The sequence below is a fragment of the Diceros bicornis genome, chromosome 4 (assembly GCF_020826845.1).
Source record: "Diceros bicornis minor isolate mBicDic1 chromosome 4, mDicBic1.mat.cur, whole genome shotgun sequence".
In the NCBI taxonomy this organism is placed as follows: domain Eukaryota; kingdom Metazoa; phylum Chordata; class Mammalia; order Perissodactyla; family Rhinocerotidae; genus Diceros; species Diceros bicornis.
This window is the reverse complement of record NC_080743.1, coordinates 1,918,231-1,941,863: the sequence shown is the minus strand read 5'-3', so window position 1 is coordinate 1,941,863 and position 23,633 is coordinate 1,918,231. Positions and strand designations below refer to the sequence as shown.

Here is a 23,633-nt window from a genome sequence, read left to right as displayed (position 1 = left end):
GGGGGTTGGTGGCAGGAATGTGTGATCCAGACGTCAGGCACCCACTCCCCCTCTCAGAGGGCAGCTTTCTTTAACATACAGGCCACCTACAGGTCTGGTCCTGCTGTCTCTCTCTGTTTTGCCTGCTATGGTCAGTATCATGCGTATTTCCCAGCCTCTCTGTGGGCCACCCTCTTTTCTGCTGGTCAGTACTTGAAACTCTGAGTCACGGTCACCTGATAGAATGACGCCCCCCGCCAGCACCAGGAAGGAGATGGAGAGGGGCAGGCTCCCCTCCTTGGTCGCCCTTCCAGGCTGTGCAGTGACCCATGACGTCCCCTAGAGGAAGGCGGGAGCAATTTCAGGACTCGGACGCTGCCCACTGAGGGCTCCCTGGTGAGCACTCCGGCTCTAACCTCATTCCTTCTGCCTTTGGGCTTGCATCTTCTCCCCCAAGCACTGTCCATCCGAGCCGACACCCACCTTTCCAAGAAGAGCTATATTCCCCCCTTCAGGGAAAGGTATCAATCCTTGCACCCACTTATCCCCCACCTCCTCCCCAAGTAATGCCCTGAATCTGAGTCATCCCTTCCAGGTAGGGCCACAGGGCTCCAGCCAGCAGCCATCAAGACTCAAGAACCATCTGGGGAGTGAGGGGGTTCCAGTTCCCGGGGTCAAGGATGAGCGAGGGTCCTCCAGGTTAGATTTCCTTTTCCACTTCTGCTGGCACGAGCGCTGGTCATCTTCAGCCATCTCATTAGCAGTCTGGCTGAATTAAGCAAACACGTGCTTCCCAAGGACAGAATGTTTTCTGGAAACATTATCGTCCCTGTAAACCCTGATCAAAGATGGAGAGAGTTCTGCAGTTGCCGGAATGCCTTGCCCATCTCTGGAGTCAGTGAGCCCTGTCACTGTGCGGAGCAGAGCAGGATTCCGTTCCTTTTCTGCACTGGGGGACAGTCGGTTTAATAAAGGAACAGTGACACCTTCTAAGGGCTGCTCCCGATGTTGCTCCAGGAGAAACACGCCTCTGTGTGTTCCCTGTTGCAACTCAACATCATGTGCAGTGAAGGGCACACAGCCGGTGCTCAATAATTGACTGATACCACCAGCTACCCAGTTGCTTAGGACAAAAACCTTGACTCCCCTCTCTCCCACATCCCAATTCTGATTCATAAGCAGATCCTGTATGCTCTATCTTCAGAATACATCCCAAATTTGACGATTTCAATCCACTGCCACCATTCCCTGAGGTATTTTTCTTTATTTCACTTGTCGCCCACCATGAGATTGTAAATCCACAGGTGACCCTCATTGTTTGTGGATTCTGTATTTGTGAATTCACCTACTCGCTAAAATTCATTAGTGACCCCCAATCGATACTTGTGGTGCTTTCAGGGTCTTTCAGACACACACAGGATGTGAATGTTTTGAATCACCTGACGAGCACGTTCCCAGCTGAGGTCGAGTAAGGCGACCCTCTGCCTTCCTGTTTCAGCTCTCAAACTATAAACAAGCGTCTTTTTTACGGTCTGTTTAGTGCCACATTTTTCGCATTTTTGTGCCTTTTGTTGGTGATTTTACTGTTTAAAACGGTCCCCAAGCACAGGGCTGAAGTGCTGCCTAGTGCTGCTCAGTGCAAGAAGGCTGGGATGTGCCTTACGGAGGTTTCTGCGTGCGACAGAAGCTTCCTTCAGGCTTAGAGTTATAGATCACCATGCTGTTGGCCGTGAGCACAGTGTTGATGAATCAACCACATATGTGAAATAAGGTGTCTTTAAACAGAAGCACACAGGAAACAAGGTTATACGTGGACGGGTTGATGAAGATGTTGTGACCACAGGCTTGCAGGAACCTCACCCTGCGCTTCCCCAGAAGCATGGTCAGCGTCCACGGTGACTTTACACAATGTAACTACTGCAAACAATGAGAATCAACTATATTCATTTATGTCATCTGACTCACAGCAAGAACGAGAACTCAATGAGGACAGAAACTTTGCCTATGCTGGGACGATGCCTGGCACATGACAAGTTCTGCATAAATACGTATTGAATCAATGAATGCGTTAGGGGACATTTTTTCTGGACCTTAGGTGATGAGAAAAACTGCATCTTTATTTCTTCACTCTCCAACTGAAATGAAACAGTTCCTTCAATCATGAATGTGGGCAACAAATCATAGTAGAATGAGCAGCGTCTGTGACGGTCACAATAGAAATCAGTGGCATTTTCAAATCACAGTAGAGTTGTTGCAGAAAACTTGAAGTATAGTTCAACTTTCATCAATACTCTGAGTTATAGTAGGTATTTTGCCCACCACCAGATATTATTACTTTAATGTGTTAATAAAGAAACATTTCTGAACCACACATTTTAATAATTGTCTTGAGTATAATTGATTTCCTTTGAAATCTTGTGGTTTTTATTTTCTGCACTTAAAACATTAAACATTAAAACATTCTGAGAAGAGCTCCATAGGCCTCCCACACCATCAGTGAGGTCCCCAACACAGAAGAGTTTAAGAACCTTGGTCTAGCTTCAGGTCAGGGCCACATTCAGGTAACATGTCCAGGGCCATGAAGCTACTTAGACAGCAGAACTGGGATCCACACTCAAGTCTGCCTGCCAACATCATCACAGAGGGGACCTCCTCCACAGAGACAGTCCTCTGTGTGTCCCCGCGGACGTCTGCAAGAGCGCTGGCGGGATGTTTCCACTGGACCCATCAAGTACACCAAGCGCCGATCACACGAGGAGCCTTCTCACAGGGGCTGGAGGCCACTGCTCCTCCAAGAGCAGCCTGAAAACCATCACTGGCCACAGATGAGAAAAGTACTGAAGTTGAGAGTAAGGGTTTATAAATCTTTATAGCAACTTAAATCTAACAATAAAATAAGTAAGGCTTATATTGTGTATATCTTTGTTTTTTAAATTTCATTTTATTTTACAAAATCATTAGTCTGCAACAGATTGAAAATATGCAAAAACAAAAACTAAGCCAAAAACAACACCGGTTTTTCCTACACATAGAGCTTGAGAGTCACCATTGTGAGGGATACAGTGGACAGAGAGTGGGGAAGGAGACACAGATACAACTGGGCCAACACTCAGAAAAACCCGAATAAAATGTGGGACACAGAAGCACATCAGACTGGCAGCACCGGGGCAGGCAGAGGGCAGAGGAGGCACCTGAGCTGTGTTTGACCAGCATCTAGAGGTGGAGATGAGGCCTTCCAGGTGTTCCAGACAGTGGGCTCAGCAGGAGCCCGAGGTACACAAGGGAAGGCGGTCGTCAGGCGTGACAGAGCAAAGGCCAGGGTGTCAGTGGCGAGTGGGGCAGGACACAGAGGAACGCAGCCTGGGAGGGCTCACGGGAGCACATCATGATGGCTGTGGAAACACGCTGAGGATCTGGGGCTTTTTCAGCAGCCGTGAAGAGCAGAGGACCTATTTCCAGCAGGGAATGAAATGATAGAATCTGAGTTTTAAATGATAATGTTTATTGAGCCAAACGAAATTTACAAAGTTCTCAGGCCCTGACACTTGCAGAGAAGAGAATTTCCCTCTTCCATCAGAATGTGCAAATACACGAGATTGACTCCCATAGATGAACATGTGCAAGGATGTGCAGGAATGAGGGGTTCCCTGGAAAAGCAGCTTGCCTCTCCTCTCCTCTCCTCTCCTCTCCTCTCTCCTCTCTCCCTCACTTAGCACTTCCCAACAGCACTTTCTGTGATGGTGGAAATGGCCCATGTCTGCACTGGTAGCCACTAGCCGCATGTGGTCACTGGGCCCTTGAAATATGGCTGTTGTGGCTGAGGAACTGAATGTTATTTAATTTTAATTAATTTAAATTTAAGTAGCCGCATGTGGCCAGTGGCTACCATATTGGACTGTGCAGCGATGTTTACTACCACGAAAACAGAGAAGGAAAACACAGATGCTAGAAGTCTTCAGACAGGCTGTCGTGGCATATTTTGTTAATGAGAATAGTCAGAACAGAGTGAACAAGGAAATGAGTCCTTTTGCTTTTAACCCAAATATGTGGGTTTTAACCTATTTGTGTCCCGTGGGCCTCTTGGAAGGAGACCCGGGAGCCAGGAGCTTAGGGTTCGCTCCTGATTCTGCTGTGTGACCCCAGACAGGTCAGCGCCAGGGGAAGGACAAGGACTGACGTCCCCCGAGCATCAGCAAGTACCAGGCAGGGGGTTAAGCATTTTTACAGATCATCCTGTTTGAACGTCAGAGCAGACCTGTGAAATAGCATTTTTATTTTGATGTTACAGGCGAGGACAAGGAGCGTCAGAGAGGTAAGCAATTTGTCCAAGTCTCCCAGGTTGTGAGGTGGAGAGGAGTCTATATATTTAGAGCCAGGTCTAAGGCCAAAACCCCTCCACGGCCCCCTGTGCCTCCCCGAAGTCCTCGTCACCAGCAAGACAGGACCAGTGGGCCTCAAGCATCCACTCTCCTAGTGAAGGGAAGACGACCCTGAAATATCGACAAGGCAAAGCTGCTGAGTGTGTTCCAGGGCGGGAGGTGGTATTTTCTGAGAATACAAACAGGGCACGGTGATCTGAGCTGGTTCCGCCCTCTCAGTGATATTGAAAATACTTTAAATTTTCCATTTAAGAAATGCCCGGGGCCAGGCCTGCTGCAATCATGTAAAAACCAATATCAGTCTGGAAAGGTTATCACAGCCTTTCCATTTCCAGTCAACATTAAAAATGCAAATGTTTGCTATTTAAATATAGCCTTTGGCCACCAGTGCAGGGCGCTCAGGACACTCGGTGAACCGCAGAGGGCAGCCGTCTGCCCCCAGGCGCACTAGCAAAGCAGGGAGGAGGCAGAGGATGTGCCAAGCCGGGTCCTACCAGGTGGATGGCAGCACTTCCACCCGCTGAAGGTCTGGGGCCTCAGAGGGTGTCCAGTTCCAGTCACCGAATCAGACAGCCATTCACTGGGGGCAGGGACCCTGCTGGTTTCCTTCATCCTTATCTTCCCTGCCCCCAGCTCCGTGCCCGCTGCACAGCAAGAGCTCGAGGGATATTTGTTGACTAGAGAGACTAATTCACCCATCATCTTTTTTTGGATACCCTATCACGTCCCAGGCACCGTGCTAGGCCTATAAACTGGTACAGAAATGAGCCTTTTGGGGAAATCAATCTCAAGTAATTTACCACCCAAGAAGGCAGGTAAGATGTGCAAATAAAAAATAATAGCATAAAACAGCATCGAGTTAACCTCACCGTAAGTATTAATTCTGGAAGTCTGTCAACAACAGGTGTTTGAAAATGTGCCCGATGAAGGATGCTTGCGTGGCTGCACACGGGACCCCGAGCGATCTGGGAGATGGAGTGACTGGAAGGTGGGATCAGCAGTGGGAGCTTCTTGGAGGAGTTGCCAAGAACCTCTCCTGGGGTGGACTCATGTCCTGGGCTCCTCCACTCAGACTGTAGGCTCCGTGGGGGCCGGACTGTGTCTTATTCAGCTCTGCACCCCAATACCTCAGATGGGGCCTGACACACAGTAGGAAGCAGCATATGCTGAAGAAATGAATGAATGAATGAATGGATGTTAGGAACCCATCAGGAATCATAAGAAGAAAAAGCATTTATTAAGAGTTTAGAATGTACCAAATGTTTTATATACTTCTTCTTCGTTAATTATAGCAGTCAGGGTGCAGCCAAGAGACAGGAACCACATCAGTTACTTGAACAGAGAGCATTTAAAGGATTGTTAACTAGGTATAAAGTTAACTAGGTCACTGAAATGGTGCAACGAGAACCATAATGTATAACAGAGAGAGCAACTGCAGAAAGCAGCTGTCACCCGAGGGATGAGGGGCCACAGGGGAAAGTTAGAATTATTAAAATGTAGAAGCTTTGTGGAGGGACAGATCGCTGAGCAGGGGCCCCTGCTGGGCTGGCGCTGAGATCTCTGATCGGACGTGAGGAGGCTGATCCTGCTGGAGTTGGAAAACCTGCACACTGGCTTCAGTTGCTGCCAGAGTAAAGAAGCATTGCTGGAGCGATGTTCATAGCCACCCAACAAACTCCTCTCCATTCTTCATGACCCAGTTAGATGTCACTTCCTCTGAGAAGCCCCCCTGATCTCTTCAGACCCAGCCATGCCCTATGGTGCTCCCGCAGGACTTGGTGCTGCCTTGTCTATATGCTACACCAGATTGAGGCTCCTTGAGGGCAGGCCTAGGTCCATACGGGCTCTGCCTGGCACGTGGTAGGCACCCCGTGTCTAGTGATAATTATAAAGGCCTGTGTCTTCTGGAAGCATGCTTCTGTGGGAGCACTGGCAACCTCAGCACCATACCGTTTGACTCACACTCTGCCTTCCCAGAGTTCTCCATCCAGTGGTGAAGACATGTTGAAAACACCCCCCGGTTTAGCCCCTCACCTCTCACCCCTTCCAACCCATTCTTCTCACTTCAGTGAGATGCAAACGCAACCATTTGAGCCTCTGCTAATCCAAAGGCTTCCCATCGCTCTTAGGATAGAGACTGACTCCTCCACACTGTCGCCGGGCCCTCTACCACCTGCCCCTGCCCTCCTCCAGCCGCGCGTCTCAGCACACCCGTTCCCCTTCCGCCTGCTCCTACTCCACACTCCAGCTCTGGACCTCTCGCGGTTTCCCAACTCACCACGCCCTTTGAATTGTTCTCTGCATCGTGGTCTTTGCAGGTGGGGTTTCCTCCACCCAGGACCCTCCTCTTGCTCCCTTCACCCAAGACACTCCGATTTACCTTTTAGGACAGCTGCTGAGTCACTTCCTCTGGGACGTTACCGGCAGAGTAACTTGATGCTCCCAGAGCAGCCTGTTCCTGATCACGCCTCTCGTCTAGTGAATTGCAATGGCCTGCATTTGCTCAGTCTCCTCCTCTAGACAGTGGCGAGCTCCCCGGCACGTGGCAGGTGCTCTGAAAAATAGATTCCAATTAACTAATTAATTAAACACAAAACAGAAAACTAAGAGAGTTCCCTCCAGATGATTTTGGGAGCCACAGGCTGCCTGAGATGCAGTGAAATAACTCTCTCGGGCCTTGTGAAGAGAGGAGACCTCCAAGGTGGGGAAGGAGTCAGGTCGGGACTGGAGTCTGGGTGAGTGGGGGGCAGCCAGCTTGTCTTTGTGAGTATTGGTTTCTTCATCTCTATAACGGACACTGTAGGGGAGGAAAAAACACTTTTCCTCTCCTCTCCTAGGTTCTGTGGCTGGGCCCCAGGAAATTAAAATGATAAAAGACAGATTAACAAGAGAAAAACCAGTCTATTAATGTGTGCATACACGTAGGAGAAACTCAGTGATGAGTGACTCCAAGGGGTGGTTAGAACTCTGGCTGATTAGCCTCTTAACAAAGAACAATAAATTTGTCAAGAAGTGACAAGACAAAGGAAAAGAGGTTCAGGCTTTCAGGGTCAGCAAACTTGGGAAGGTAAACGCATGGGGAAGTTGATGGAGGATAAGGTTGTTTTGCTGAGGTTTGCTGTGCAGGTGCCACATCTGGGCAGGCAAGAGTCAACAGTCACCTCCTGCAATTGAGTCTAAGAGGTGCCCTCCCGGGTTCTCCTCCTGGTACAGAAGAGGGAGATGCCTTTACAAACAGAAATCTATGTTCTGCTTATAGGTAAACAGGGGGCCAGGGCAGAGAGCCTTTTTTGGTTTTGGTGTCTGCTTTTTCTCATTTGCCTTCAGCTCAAAATAATCCTTATGCCCACGTGGCTTATTTGGGGGTGGCACCTTCAGATCCCCTACAGTCTAAACATGCCCGTCCTTCCCAACAGAGGGTTGTGACGGGATGGCGCACATGGAAACTGTGCAAACTGTGAAGTGCTGTACTAATGTCAGCCATAATCATATCCATGATCGTCATCTCCAGGAGACAATCCAGGCCACAGCCTTGTCCAGTGTCTTCACAGCAGCCCAAGCCAGGCCTGAAGCTCCACCTCCTCCTCCCCTGGGGCCAGGCCCGGCTTCTTACAGAGAAGACATCAAAGCCCCAGCTGAGGATTATTATGGGTCCACGTCCTGGTCCTCGCACAAGCTTCCATCTGAAGTGATAAGGAGTCTGGAGGAAAGGTGGGGAAGCTAATCTAAACTTCCTGCTCCCCAGCCCACCCCCATGCCTGACTCTTTTAAGACGAAGCTCCTGACGTCTGCATGTATTCATGAGGCCCCTGCCCACCGTGTCTCCTTTGGATTTCTTACTCTTCTCTGTGGAAGCCAGAGAGACACACTGGGTAATAAAAGGACCTCAGTACATCCCTCAAGTAGAGTTAAAATCCTCTTGAAATTGAACCCTTAATAAGGCAAAAGACATCCACGGACTGAGCATTAACGAACCTACCATATGTCGGATATTTAACATGTTTTGCATCAATTAAACCTTATATCAATTATTCCTATTTTATAGATGAGTAAATTGGGTCTCAGAGATGATTTAGCTAGATGGAAGGATGGGAGGATGGGAGGATGGATGGATGGATGGATGGATGCATGGATGGATGCATGGATGCATGGATGGATGGATGGGAGGGTGGTCGGATGGATTGGTGGGTGAATGAGAGTATGGACAGATAGGTGAGCGGATGAGTGGATGGGTGAGTGGGTGGGTGGGTGGGTGGAGAATCTTCTTTCCAGAGTCAAGAGGAAGTGATTGCATCTCCCCAGAAAGGCGGAGCTGCCATGTCACACGTGGTTTCACACTGAAGCCCCTCACAGGAATGGGCTGTGTGTGTCACCTGACCAATGTGAGCAAGGCCGTGTTCTGGCAGAGCTGTTCCTGGACCTAAGCTGATGGAGTGGATCTTTCACGGTTTTCTGTTGTGACTTTGGAGTCAGAAAAATCTGAGTCTTGGCTGCACCATTTATTTAACTGTGTGACTACAGACAAGTCACTGAACCCCTCTATGCTTAGTTCCCTCATTTGTAAAATGGAGAACTACCCAACCTCACAGTGCCATGAGGTTCAAATGATGTCACTCAATATAAATATTTGTGAAATATTTATAGTAAGTATTTGTGTTACATATAAGTCAGTTTTCCCCTCTCTGTCCCCTGGGCAATGAGAAAACCACTGCAGAGACGAGCTAAGAGTAAGAGTGGTGAGAATCTCCCCTGAAGAGGGAAGGTCCAGATGTAGTGAGCTTCTCTGGAACAGACCTGGCCGTATTCTTCTGGGGTTGAGAACAGAATTGTTTCTGTCCAGGTGGCCACAGAGGAAATGTGTTCTCCCCTGTCACGAGGAAAGCAATGGCAACTCCGACTCGGGGTGACCTGTGAACTGTGGGAGGGGCCTCAGCAAGTACATGAAATCACAGATGTCTAAGCACTATTTATAAACTCTCCTTCACTGAGGATTTACAAACAAGTTCATTTTCCATTGACTGACTGATGTTCATTCATTCATTTTCCCATCCTCAGCACTGGCCTACAGTGAGAAGGGAAGACGCAGATGGGTTTAGTAACAACGGTGAACATCCTGGCGGCACACCGGGCACCGTTCTGAGCACTTTGTGTGCACTGTCTGGTTAGCTGCTTATAACAACCTTCCATGCAGGTCCTACTGTGACCCACATTTAGCAGATGAGGAAACTGAGCTTGGAGTAACTGGTCCAAGGTCACACACGTGTGAGCAGAGCCAGGATGACAGGGCACGCAGCCTGGCCCCTGAAATGTGCTCTTAACTATCACGTCAGGATTGTACCATCTGCTCCCAGATGATCTACAAGGGCTAGGCTTAAGTCCCTTTTAGAGGCCTGGCCGCCCGGGAGCAACCACCCCGTCAACGCTTGGTATTCTAGCCCCTGGGAACACCTGACCTGTCGCCCAGGGTCCACTGCTGTCAGGCCCAATCTCTTCCCCATTCCTCTCTCTACATCTCCTGCGCTGTTTCTGCTTCTCATGTCACTCCAAGACTAGGCTGAGAGGAGGGCAGTGTAAACTTAAGGCCCATCTCCCTCCCTGCCCACCAGCTTCCCCACCAGATCTGGGGCGGGGGTACCGGTCCCTGATGTTCTTCACCCTGAAAGCCTCCGTCCTGCTGATCCTGAGAGGCGTTGCCCATGACAGCCACTGCAGTGGGGTCACTGGGCCTCGATACATGGAAGGACCTGCCTTTAGTCCTCAGGGTCGTGATAACACCTCCATCCAGAGAGCTCCTGCAAGGGACCAGAACAGGCTCAGAGGCTTTAGGTGCATTATCTCCTGCAGCTCACTTCCCATGGCAGCCCCATGAAGTCAGGATTATCAGCCCCATTTACGGATAAGAAAACCATGGCTCAGTGATGCCAGACAGCCAGCTCAAAGGGTGCTGCTGAGGGGACAGGCTGGTCTGAAGCTCAAAGCCCGGGCTCCAGGCCACGCTGTCATGCAGGCTGGTCTTTCCCTCTTCACACTGGGTTCTAAGTGGAGGTTGGTCCTGACCCTTTCCACTGCCAGGCGGGGGAGACTGGGTGGGTGGCGCTCCGCTCTAAACTTCCTCCAGCGCTGCGGGCCAGCCTCTGGGCTAGGCCAAGTCTACTGGTCTGAGACCAAGGAGCTCCCCGGGAAACACCTCACCCCAGGTGACCAGATGGAGGCCGATGCAGAGTAAGACCTGCCGTCTCCCCTCAACTTTGCCCCGCCTGTCAGTCCCCACACGCTCTCATGCCTGGGTCCTGGGGACAGTGGCCTGTGAGGACAAAGTGAACGAGCAGATTCATTCGGGCCTCCCCAAGCATCAGAGGCCAGAGCATGGAGATCTCTTTTGATAGTCGGTGACATAAACGGAGAGAAAAACTCTCCCACTGCAGTTGTTCCTTAAATCCCTGCAGGGCTTGGCTGTGCTGAGGGCATCAAGGGAGGGACACTGGGCCAGCGGACACAGTAACAGATGCAAAAATACGAGTGCCAGAGGTAGCGGGGCCAGCCATGTGTGTGTGCATGTCTGTGTGTGCACGTGCCTGTGTGTGTGCACATGTGCATGTCTGTGTGTGCGTGTGTGTGTGTGTAGCAGGAGCAGAAGGGGACAGCTCGCAGAGGTAGTCTGGCAGCAGGCTAGGCTTGTGGCTGACACAGGAGGCACCATCTGGGAGCTCCCGGAGACAACACTCATCTCAGTGGGGGGAGCAGTTTCGGGGGATGGGACCATGCAGTGGTGAACCCGCAGGGAGAGGGTGCTTGTGGTAAGTTATCACTCTCACAGTTACATCCTTACTTATGGAGGCTCTGAAGGCTGTGTTCCTGCCTCAGGGCCAGAGGTTTCAGAAGCACAGAACAAATGTTGGCCGTTGTCCTCCTAAAAGGACCAATTCAACAAACAGCCCTGGCTGAAAGGGGGAGGGACATTCCTCAGCCTTGTTTTGTCCCCTCTGGCTGTCCAGGATAGCAGGGGAAGTCATCTGAGCCAACGCAGGCCAGCCGTGACCTATGACCTAGGGCCCAGCCCAAAAAGGGAGCCAGCCAATCAGATTCCATCTCAGGAATCCGAACCAAGAAACGCTGAGACAGGCAGGCAGTTAGCAGCAGGGCTGGAGGCCACAGGAATGCCCTGGAAGGTTCTCTGTGGTGGAGTCAGAGCTGCGGGGGGTGAGGGGGAGAGACGGGAGCAGGCAGAGGACTGGACACGCAGTTGATGGTGCGCAGCGGGGGTAAATGAGACTGGACAAGATGGTGAGAAAGGCAGAGACGGCGCTGGAAGCCACATGTGCACGACACAGAAGTCCCGGCACCTTCAGCCCCTGCTCGGCCCGACTCCACCTCGCTCCCTTTCCCCCGGGCACCCGGGCAACCGAGGAAGGAGGGCTCTCTGCTCCTGGAAACTGGACACCAGAGCGTCTGAGGGAATAGGAGGACCTCCTGCAGGTGGAGGGGAGGTTCTGGGGGAGGGGACCCGAGCTTCAGTCCGTCGTGGCTCTGCAGACACAACAAGGACGCTGAAGAGCTGAGTGAACACGGCTGAGTCCGGACGGGACGTCTCACAGCCACACCCGAGGCAGCGCAATGGGGAGTGTGAAGGCTTCGCACGTGCAGATCTGTGAATTGGGCCGCGGGAAGGGAGATGGCACCGGGGGTGGTGGGGAGCCGGACCACTGGGATCCCGGCGTCTCTGTCCGCCTGTGGGAACTTGGGCGGCTGGGCGGGGGGGGGGGGGCTCTTCTAAGTCTCCCCTGCCCCATCTCTAAAATGGGGACAGAGTAGAGCCTCCTCCCTCGGTCATCGGGGGTATTAGGGGGATTTCTGGAAAGCGAGAGGCCTGGTCTGGGGTGGCGCTCTCCCCAAGCGCTGTGATTATCCTCCACGAAGGGCAGGAGGTGGAACAGAGGTTGAGGAATCTCTTTCCCTGTAGAATTTGCCACCTGCTATGACCAGCGTGGGCCTGTCCAGTGGCGAGCACACCCTTCCCTTTGTCACCTCGGGGACTCTTGGAAAAGAGGCTTTCAGAGCTGCCCTGGCCGCAGACAGGCTCATGTAGCCAGACTTATTAATAGGAGTGCGTCCATTTCTGTCTTAAAATAGCCATAGAAAGTTACTGAAAAGGAGCTTCCAGGTGGGTGGTCAGATCGCTTTTCACTGTCTTCCTCTGGGGAGAGTTCAAGAGCTCTCATACTTTTCTGTTTCATTTACAGCAAAACAGTCATAACAGGAAGAGCCATTGCTCTGTGTAACTTCCTGACTCAAGGATACCCGGGCTGCCTGGGGGTCTCACAGCCAAGAGCCGCCCCACCCACCGCCCACCACCCCGTCCACGTGTCATTGGCAGACAGTCATCTGCCAGGCACAGGGGCCTCCTGGCTCCAATGACAGGGGCTTGCCCAGGGGAGGGGCCCTGGACCTGGGGGCAAGGGCCTTGACCTAGAAAAGGCCCCACCGCCTGCCTAACCTGGCCTTCGCCTCTGTTCTGAACACTTGAAGAGGGTCCCTGCCTAGAGCAAGGGCCTTGTAACAAAAGTCCCCTCCCCAACCTCAAATTCCACCTCCCCCACCACTTCTATCCCTCCTTGTATTTCTTACTCACTCCAGTCCCAAACTCTGTGTAGACACTACACCCAGAACCCTCCCTCCATGTGAACACACACGCTCCCTTTCCCCAGACCCTCACAGAGGCTCTCATCATCTTTGTCCTAACGGCAGTCTTCACGTCCTCTGTAGCCCCAGAAGAGACTTGCTACCCTCCCAGACTCTTACCCTACACTTCTGAGGTAGAAGTGGTGGCTGGGTCGTCCTGGCTCTCAGTTGTCACTTCCACACCCCTGCTTGTCCCCACTCATGTCTTTCTTTGAGCCTCATGCCATCCAGCCACTCTCCTCCTAAGCACCTAAACTCTCCAATGCTCACTCAGGGAATCCTTCATGGCCTGGCTCTCCGTCTTCTCTCTGCTAAAGTGCTGTGTCCTAACCTTAAGAGATTTCAGGGCCAGGAAGACACCTGATCAGACTGTTACTTCCTGGATCCGCTTAACTCCGAGGGCCGTCACCTCCACTCCGCTCAGCACCACTCCCAGACCCACCCTGCGTCTTCACGTGACCAGGCCTGCGTCATCTAGAGTCCAGTAACTTTCTTCAGGGTGGCCTTCTCCCATCCTTTTAGCTATCTCATGACCTCATGCCCAAGACACCTGCACTTTGACCTCCAAGATACCGGAGCCCTGTCTTTCTGTTTCCTTAGTCTGTCAGTCCTCCCAGCTGACAGTCCAGACCCAATGGTGAGCATGTGAACCACACTCACCTCCGTGCCCCCATTTCCCTTGGGCTGCTCGGCCTTCCTCCCACAACAAACTCCAGTTGTTTTCTTCCAGTCTCAGTGGATCCCACATAAGCCCAGCTCTCCCGCCATGCCTGCACCTCCGCTGCCAGCTCCTCTGCTGCCACATCTCTTCTCTGCCTCAACTCTCCCCTCCTCTGACGTTGTCCTCTTGTCCTGTAAGTCTGCCCAGTCTACTCCGTCTGACAGGAGCCCTCCTAAGCCTCTTCCAGCACCCTCCAATTCGATCTCCCCCCACTACAGTCTACTCGTGTGTCACGCACTTCCTCACCTCCTGCACATCCCCAACCCGCTGCACTCCGGCCTGTGTCCTGACCGCTCCATGGAAACTGCTTTCCCTAAAGTCATTGTTCTAGGTACTATAACTGTGCAATAAATGACAAATTGCCCCAAAACTTAGTGGCATAAAACAACCATTTTATTATGCTGGTGCATTCTGAGGGTCAGGAAGTCAGACTGGTCACATAGCATGACTTGTCTCTGCTGCGTGACGTCTGCTGACCAAAGACCTACACGTGGCCTCTCAGTGTGGTTTGGCTTCCTCACAACATGGCAGCCCCAGGGTAGCCTGGCTTCTTACGTGGAACGCCCTACTGTTCCAGGAAACAAGGTAGAAGAAGCATTGCCTTTTATGACTCAGACGTCATTATAACATTTATAGCCTCAGACATCCCACAGCACCACTGCCATATTTCATTCAAGCAGCCACAAGCCCACGCAGAGTCAAGGGGAGACGGTACAGACCCCACTCTCAGTGGGATGGTAGTGAGGTGACATCGTAGAAGAGCATGTGGGGTGGGAACTACTGTTGCAGTCATCTTTGAAAAACACAACCTGCCACAATCTTCAATGATCTTCCAATGAGAATCTGAGGGATGTTTTTCAGTTAACATTGTGATCTCTGCATATTTGTTATTGTTGGTCATTCCCTGCTTTGTGAAACTGTCTGCATCCATCCATCTGCGTCACCATACTCCCAATTCTAGACAGACCTCTGTCTGTTTCCCCGCTTCACATGCACCTCTGTCCTCCTTTTAATGAGAATACTCCCTCGGGGTCCATCCTCAGCCCATGGCTTACCTCACTGTTTGGCCTCCCTCCCATGGCTTCGATTACCATCTATAGGCCATTAACTCCCAAATCTATCCTACCACGGATGTCTCTCTAGGCCTCAGACTGTACACCCATCAGCCTGGGTGATGTGTTCACAAATGCCTCGATTTCTGCATGTCCAAACTTGAACTCACCATCTTCCTCTCTAAACCGGCTCCTCCTCTAACCTTCATTCTCTCTCCTAGGGTACGCAGTTGTCCAGACTTTGACTCTTCCTTTCCCTTACCTCTCACATCTAATCATCTACCAAATCATGCTCATTTTGTCTCTTAAATAATTCTACAAATTTTATTTGTTATTTTACAAATGCAGAGATGAAGAATCAGAGAGGTTGTTATTTCCAAGGTTAAACAGCTATCATCTATTTACCTTCATGTGTTAATCACACAACTGAGTTCTAGGAACTGGAATGAAAAAGCTTGTAAGACACAGTCTGATCCCTTTCGTGGGAGAGATAGGCAAGTAAGCAGTGGACTCCTAAGAGGCATGGTCAATGCTGACATTGTGGGAGGCACGGAGTACAACTGGGGCAGTGAACCCACCCTGGGGTGGAGGTGAGGCTCCATTAGTGATCTATTGCTGTGTAACGAATCACTCCAAACTTTAGCCACTTAAAACAACAAACACGTATTAGCTCACAGTTTTTGTGGGTCAGACATCCGGGTACAGCTCAGTTGGCGCCTCTGGCTCCAGGTCTCACAAGGCTGCCACCTGGTTACATCTGGGACTGCAGTCATCTCCTTGCCTGACTGGGGAGGACTCGCCCTGAAGCACTCACCTGGCTGCTGGCCAGACACATCTGCTTCTTGCCGCGTGGGCCTCTCCACAGGGCGACTCAGAGCAAGGCACCTGACTTCCCCCAAAGCAAGGGTTCTGAGAGAAAGAGAGAGTAAGAGGAGAGGAAACCGTGCCCAAGACGGAAGCCAGAGCCTTTTTGTCACCTAATCTCATAAGTGACACCCATCACCTTGCCATGTTGTATTTGTTAGAAGCGAGTCATTAGGTCCAGGCCCCACCCAAGGGTAGGGGTTGCACAGGGCATGAACACCAGGAGGAGGGGGCACTGGGGCCACTTCAGAGACTGTCTATCACAGGGGTCGGGTGATACCTGAACTAGACTCAGAAGAGGAGAAGCTGGGTGAAGAGCTCTGTAGGACTGTCCCAGGCAGAACACGCTGTGTGTGAAATCAGCTGGAAGAGACACGGACAGAGAGCCGGAGGAAGCGCGTTCTCAGGAAGGCTGGACGTAGGCTGCCATCTACGTGGAGATTAGAATGCAAGCCGGTGTTGCTGAGATCTGCCTCACGACTACCTCTGTCATCCGATGGATCACCTGTGCCTCTCGACTTCACGCCAGCCAGGTTCCTCGCCTAGTGGGCTATTGTCCATTGTACGATTTAACCAAGTTTGAAATAGTTAATCAACACTAAATACTTCACATACACAACAAAGCTTCATTAGACAAAAAGATAAGGAAATTGAACTTACAATCTCTTTCCTCTTAGAAAACCTTAAAAATGCTCAGAACAATTTTCCAGCAGAGCACATTTATAAATCATTACAAATGGGAAAAGCACAACTAGTATTTTCAGTTATCAATCGTTGGAGACGACCCAACACTTTGGAATGTATTTATTTAATTTTTAAATAAAATTTTACATTGAACTGTAACACACACAGAAATGGGCCCAAATAAAGATCAATTAAGTGAATTTTCACAAAGTAACATAGTCTTGTAAATATCAGTTGGATTAAAAAAAAAAGAACATTGTCGCCCCCCCCCGCCGCAAATCTCCCTCATGCCACCTCTTAGTTCCTCTCTCCTTTCCAGATACCTACTATCCCGATTTCTGTCATCATAGAGTAGTTTTTCCTGTGTTTGAGCTTTACTAAATGGAATCAAACAGTCTCTACTCTTTGTATTTGGTGCTTATCATCCATTTTTGTGAAATTCATTCATGTTGTTTCATGTAACAGTAGTTGGTTCATTTTCACTGTTGTTTAGTATTCCATTGTATGACCAAACTACAGTTTATTTACCCATTCTACACTCGATCTAAATGTAAATTGCTTCCAGTTTGGGGAAATTATGAATAGTACTACTATAACCATTCATGATTCTGCCCTGTGGGGTACATATGTACACGTTTTACTGGGTCTGTGCCTAGGAGTGGAATTGTGGGTCATGAGTGCACATATATTCAGCTTTAGTAGATAGTGACAGTTTTCCAAGGTGGTTGTACCAATTTACACTCCAGAGCAATGTTTACGAGTTCCATTTGCTCTACTTCCTGCCAACACTTTGAATTATCAACACTTTTATTACAAGCTATTCTGAAGAGTGGTGCAGTGGTACCTTATTGAGGTTTAATTTACATTTCTCCAATAACTAATGATGCTGAGCACTTTTTCACATGATTGACCTTTTAAACATCTTCTTTCGTGAAGTGTTGGTTTGAAATTTTGCTCATTTCTCTGTTGGATTTTTTTTCTTATTGCTTTGCAAGATATTATATATTGTATTACATATGAGGCCTCCATAACAAAGTACCATAGGCTGGGGCTTAAACCACAGAAATGTGCTGTCTCACAGTCTGGAGGCTAGACGTCTGAGATCAAAGTGTCAGCAGAGTTGGTTCCTTCTTTTTTTTTTTTTGTGAGGAAGATCAGCCCTGAGCTAACATCCATGCTAACCCTCCTCTTTTTGCTGAGGAAGATCCGTTCTGAGCTAACATCTATTGCCAATCCTCCTCCTTTTTTTTCCCCCAAAGCCCCAGTAGATAGTTGTATGTCATAGTTGCACGTCCTTCTAGTTGCTGTATGTGGGACGCGGCCTCAGCATGGCCGGAGAAGCGGTGTGTCGGTGCATGCCCGGGATCCGAACCCGGGCCGCCAGCAGCAGAGTGTGCGCGCTTAACTGCTAAGCCACCAGGCTGGCCCAAGTTGGTTCCTTCCGAGGCTGTGAGAAAAAATCTGTTCCACGCTTCTCTCCTAGCTTCTGTTGGTTTGCTGGAATCTTTGCTGTTCCTTGGCTTGTAGGTCTCTGCCTTCATCTTCACATGGCATTCTCCCTGGGTACGCATCTCTGTATAAAAATTTCCCCTGTTATAAGGACACTGGTCAAATTGGAGTAGGGCCCATCCTCCTCCAGTATGACCTCATCTTAACTAATTACATCTGCAATGATCTTAAGATCACAGTCTAAGTTACTGGCAGTTAGGAATTCAAAGTATAAACTTTGGGGGGGACACAATTCAACCCATAACATACATGTTTTGAGAGCATCTTCTCCCAGTGCGTGGTTTGCTGTTCCACTCTCTTCATGGAGTTGTGGTAGAGGGAAGATGACATAAACTCTTCTCCACTCGCTTCATGGGAGTTGGTGTCGATTCCTCTCTCCCTCTGAGTCTAGGCTTGCTTTGTGACTGCTCAACCAACAAAACGTATTGAAAATGATGCTGCACCAGTTCCGGGCCTGGCATTTGAGAGATCAGGCAGCTTCTACTTCGCTCTTGGAAGACGTGCTCTAGAGAAGCCAGTCTGTGAGGAGCCGAGCGGCCATGTGGAGAGGCCACGTGTAGGTAGGTACTCCTGGTCAGCAGCCTAGCTGCGCTCCCAGTCAATGACCAGCACTCACTAACCAGCCGTGTGAGGGAGTCCACTTGGACGTTCCAGCCCAGCGCTCCAGGTGACTCAACGCCAACCAGCAGCAGTGGAGCAGCAGGTCAGCCCAGTGGAGCCCAGTCAACCCACAGAATCACGGGCAGGAATAATATGGTTGTTGTTTAGGTCAATAAGTTTTGATGAACAGAAGTTCTTAATTTTAATGTATTCCAAATTTATCAATGTTTTTCTTTGAGGTTAGTGCTTTTGATATCTTGTTGAAGAAATATTTGCCCCTTCTAGGACATGAATATTCTCCTGTGTTATATTCTAGAAGCTTATTGATTATCTTTCACATTTTAATCTATATTATCTAAATGATTTTTGTGTATGACATAATGCTTGGGGGCATATTCCTTTTGAATTCAATAATGATGACTTTTTTCAATTTAGAATTAAGTGTGCAGTATAAAACACCAACATAGTAGTAATTTAACATCACAAGTAAGTAAAAGAAAACTTGAAACCTCCATAATTATTTAATTTATCTGCTGTCCTATCGCTGTCTAATAGGTCTCAAGACAACGGAGATTTAGTCATTTATTCATTCGTAAAACCTTTACTGAGAGCCAGGATTTGCCCTTCTGTGTGCCAGATTCTGACCTAGGTGCTGAAATACATCAGAGATACAGGCCTCTCTTCACGTAATTACAATTTTGTGGGAGAAATGGGCAATAACACGTAATTTGAACTGTGCTGAGTATGATGCAAGATGAGCAGAGATGCTACGGGAATCAAGACCAGGAACTTCTAACTTAGTCTGGGGGTTCGGGGTGCATCAGAGAGATTCCTTGCAGAAGTGATGTTTAAGCTGGGACTCCTGGCTGAGTATTAATTATCTAGACAAAGAATTGGAGGCAGGAAAATTCCAGGCAGAGAGGCAGAGGAAAACACAGCATATGCAGAGAACTCTAGGCAGGGAAGAGCCCAGTGTGTTAGAGGAAGTACGAGAAGTCTAGAGGGGAGAGGATGCAGGGGACACAGATGAGAGTAGGGAGGTAGGAAAGGGCTAGACTGTAAGCCTTCTTAAAGGAATCTAGTCTTGGGCCGGCGCCATGGCTTGGTGGTTGAGTGCGCGCGCTCTGCTGCTGGTGGCCCTGGTTCGGATCCCGGGCGCACACTGACGCGCCGTTTCTCTGGCCATGCTGGGGCCCTGTCCCATGTGCAGCAGCTGGAAGGATGTGCAGCTATGACATACAACTATCTACTGGGGCTTTGGGGGAAAAAATAAATAAATAAATAAAATTATAAAGGAATCTAGTCTTATCCCAAGAGCAATGGGATGCCTTTGAAGGGTTTTAAGCAGGGGACTGGCACGATCAGATTTGTCGGGTTTTTGTGTGTGTGGGTGTGTGAGAAAGATTAGCTCTGAGCTAACATCTGTTGCCAATCCTCCTCTTTTTTATTTTCTGAGGAAGACTGGCCCTGGGCTAACATCCATGCCCATCTTCCTCTACTTCATATGGGACGCCGCCACGGCACGGCTTGATGAGCGGTGTGTAGGTCCGCACCCAGGATCCGAACCTGGGAACCCCTGGCCGCTGAAGAGGAGCGCATGAACTTAACTGCTACGCCACCCGGCTGGCCCCTCAGATTTGTGTTTTCTGAAGCTCACTAAGGCTGCCTTGTAGTACGAGGTAGAGCATGAGCAGCGTCTGATGTAGGCTTCAAAATACCATGGTGGTCCCAGGGATGGTGAAACCCCCTCATCTGGGGCATCAGGAAGGCCTTGGTGGAGGAGAATGGTTCAGACACGGGAAGACGGGGTGTGTGAGTGTGTGTGTGTGCGCGCGCGCGCTGCGAGACAGAGAAGGAAGAGTCCAGGTGTAGGGAGCAGCCTGTACCATCACAAAGCTAGATACGTGTGGGGCGTGTGTGGAGAGTGGTGCACTGTCTGGTCGGGCTGAGGATGACCAGAGACACGCCTGGAAGAATGGGTTGCAGATCTGAAGGCCCAGAAGGCACGCACGGCTGCGTACTTGGACAGCCAATCCTCACACTGTGTGGATTCTGTACTTGTGAATTCACTCACTTGCTAACACTGATTGGTACCCCAAGTCAATACTCGCGGCCCTTTCACAGTCATTCACGGACACGGGCTGAGTAGTGAAAATTACCGGTACGCACACCCCCAGCCGGGGCTGAGCAAAGTGACCCTCTGCCTTCCTGTTTCAGCTCTCCTGCTGTAAACAGGTGTCCTTTTTGTGGTCCATTTGTACTTCTATGGTTTTGTAGGTGATTTCAATGTTGAAAATAGCCCCTAAGCACAGAGCTGAAGCGCTGCCTCGTGTTTCCAAGCACAAGAGGGCTGGGATGAGCCTATGCAGAGAATTCGTGTGTTAGATGAGCTTCGTCCAGGTGTGGGTTACAGCACTGTTGGCCACCAGTTCAGTGTTGCTGAACCAACAATACATACTGAAAATATAATGTGTGTGTGTGTGCGTGTGTGTGTGTGTGTGTATATATATATATATATACACACACATATATAGTCTTTAAACAAAAACATAAAATAAGGTTATGTATTGATGAGTTGATAAAAATGTGCCCAGAGGCTTGTAGGGACCTAGCCTGCACCTCCCGTGGTTCAACATTAGCAATTTCAGCCACTTTATAGAACCACCTTGAATAGTGAGCACGGACTATACTATGCACACATTTCCCCCCGAGAGCGGGTCGTTAGACACTGCCACCACACCCCTGATTGAGGCAGCCCTGCAGGAGCACACCTCCCTGTAGAGGGGTCAGCTGACCACGCCGCTTACAGCCAGGCAGGCCTTTCTTCAAGCAGGATCCGAGGGACCGTCTGCCCGTTGGCCACAGTTCCAGGCCCTCAGGTGGGAGGGTTCAGCCTTTGGAGCCACCGAGACCCAAGTGTGAACCCCACCGCCCCAACTTACTAGCTGTGTGGCCTCAGGCAAGCATCCCTGAGAGAACAGCCATTTCAGGTGGTGTTGGGAGTTGAGGAGATGACATGTGTAAGACACTCACCTGGGTGCTTGGCACACACACGGCAGATGGCGAGTGCTGCTGGCCCTCCATCCCCACCCCAGACTCCAGCAGAGGGCGGGCACGGAGGCACTCCACCCTCTGCCTGCTCCTCAGTCCTCCTGGTGCAGCAGTGCTGTGTCCAGTCATTCAAAATCGGCTTCCCAGACTTCTCTGCCTGGAGGGCCGAGGCTAGGTCTCGCAGTGGAGATGCCCACCCTGAGATTCTGGACCCACTGCTGCAGGGAGTCCTCTCTTCCCAGGACTGCACAGGGTCCACTCTCCAGTCTAACTCCTGTTCTGACCAGAGAGGCACGTGATGCGCTAGCTGCTGTCTCTGTGTGTGTGGCTTCTGGTTTCATAAGGGCCTTGGGGGCAGGTGTATTTGCTTAGTCCGTTTTTCACCCCGTTTCTCGATACCCTACTCTGGGGTTCAGGAGCCCCGGGTGCCCCAGTTCAGACCTTGCTTCTTCTGACTCAGCTTTACCCTCAAGACACCACCGCTTCCTCTCTGAGTCATCAGGCTGAGCTTTCGAGGACAGCAGTCTGGCACTCCCACTCCATCTTCCCAGGAAGGGTGCTACATCTCCCCACCCCAGTGCCAGCCCCATGTCTAACTCGACTCACAACGATCAGAAACCAAGAAACAAGTTCTTAATGGGCTCAGAGTATGCAGAAGGAAAAGGTTCCAGGACCAGGAGTCAGATGGTCTGGGTTTCAGTTCCAGCTCTACCCCTAGCTTGTGCAACCTTGAGCTAGTCAAGGAACCTTCCTCCTGAACCAGGGTTTCCTACAGGGGCATCGAGAGGCCCACACGAAATAGGGTAAAGTACCCCTGCTCCCTGGGCTGGATCTGGTCCGTAAACTCATTTCATTTGGCTTGAACAATCTTGATATATATCAACTGTTTAGCATTTTTAAAATGAGTTATTAACAAATTGGGAGACTTCACTTAAATATCTGGATTTACAGCTTCTCTTAAAAAACAGGAAGATTGGGCCATATTAATTCCTTGCCCTGAACGGCAAAAATCGACTAGAGCTGAGTAGCAGCAGCCCCTCCTGCTAAGGTGGGAACCTGAAGCTGCCCTCCAGCTCACCACAGTCCCCACCACTCCCTATTGTTTCCTAATACTGAGGCCAAGCCTATTATTGCCCTAGGGCTATTGATGTTCTTCTAGTGGAGTCCTAGTGGAAGCGAAATCATTATAATAACCATGTTTCCATCAAAAGGGGAAAATGAAAATCCGAGAAGTGTCCCTTGCCCCGTTATCTCCCCTTTCAGGGTCTCAAGGTCAAAAAATGAAGCCCCTTTGGCTAAGTTTTACCTGGAGCCAACAGGCCCTTTGAAAGGCGCGCGGTGGGTCAGAGCCGGGGTCTGGAGTCCCACAGGCTCGTACATCCTACCCCTCCCACGCCTCTTGGTCCTCATCTGGACAATGGGTTGGTACCAGCTCTTTTCTCCTGGGTTTCTTGTGCACAACTAAGGCACTTAGTGAGCTGGTCCTTTAAGGTTAGTGATTGAAATGCAAATACTTCGAACTGATAAAAAGCGTTGTGACAGGTGGGAGTGTGAAGGGAAAGACTTGGGATTCCTGAGTGTGGCTAAAGCAATGGAATGAAGGAAAAAAGCAAATGGGAAAAGAAATGACTTCGGAGAGAGAACGTTCGGTTACATCCACCCACACCTCACTCGTCCACGCCTGCTGACCGCGTATCGCCTCCCGCGCTCGGACTCCGTCACCGGGACTGGGTTCTAGACCTGGCGTGGGCAGCTCATTCCCTTGCGTGATGGATAGAAACGCCCCTCCTAACCGGCTAGTAAAGACGAACTGAGATAAACGTATGTGGGAAGCGCTCTGGAAATCCGAAAAGCGCTATACACAGGTCAAGAGTTTTCCAGTCCCTTTACAAAAAGTTTTTCTTCCAAACTCTATCCAAGGGCTTTTTGAGTGTATCAAGGCTAAGACCCTCCCCTCGGTTTCGCAAGGCTGCCCCTTCCTACACACCGAGCTGCGCCGCGTCAGGACTCCTCTCCGCGCGCGAAGGCGGGGACTCGGGGTGTTGGCAGCGGCGACGCCGGGCGAAGCTTTGGCCGCGGCGGGTGCGCCCCCGAGGCTGTGCGCCCCTCGAGGGT

The 23,633-nt window shown here is 50.2% G+C and overlaps 1 long non-coding RNA gene across 1 annotated transcript; it reads right to left on the bottom strand.

Moving 5' to 3' along the window:
* Positions 1-2,905: 2,905 nt before the first annotated feature.
* On the bottom strand, positions 2,906-6,728 carry LOC131402049 (uncharacterized). The gene is made up of 3 exons (XR_009218223.1): positions 6,637-6,728; positions 5,228-5,524; positions 2,906-3,428 (listed from the first exon to the last, which is right to left on the bottom strand). It is a non-coding gene; the product is annotated as an uncharacterized LOC131402049 (long non-coding RNA).
* Positions 6,729-23,633: the final 16,905 nt, after the last annotated feature.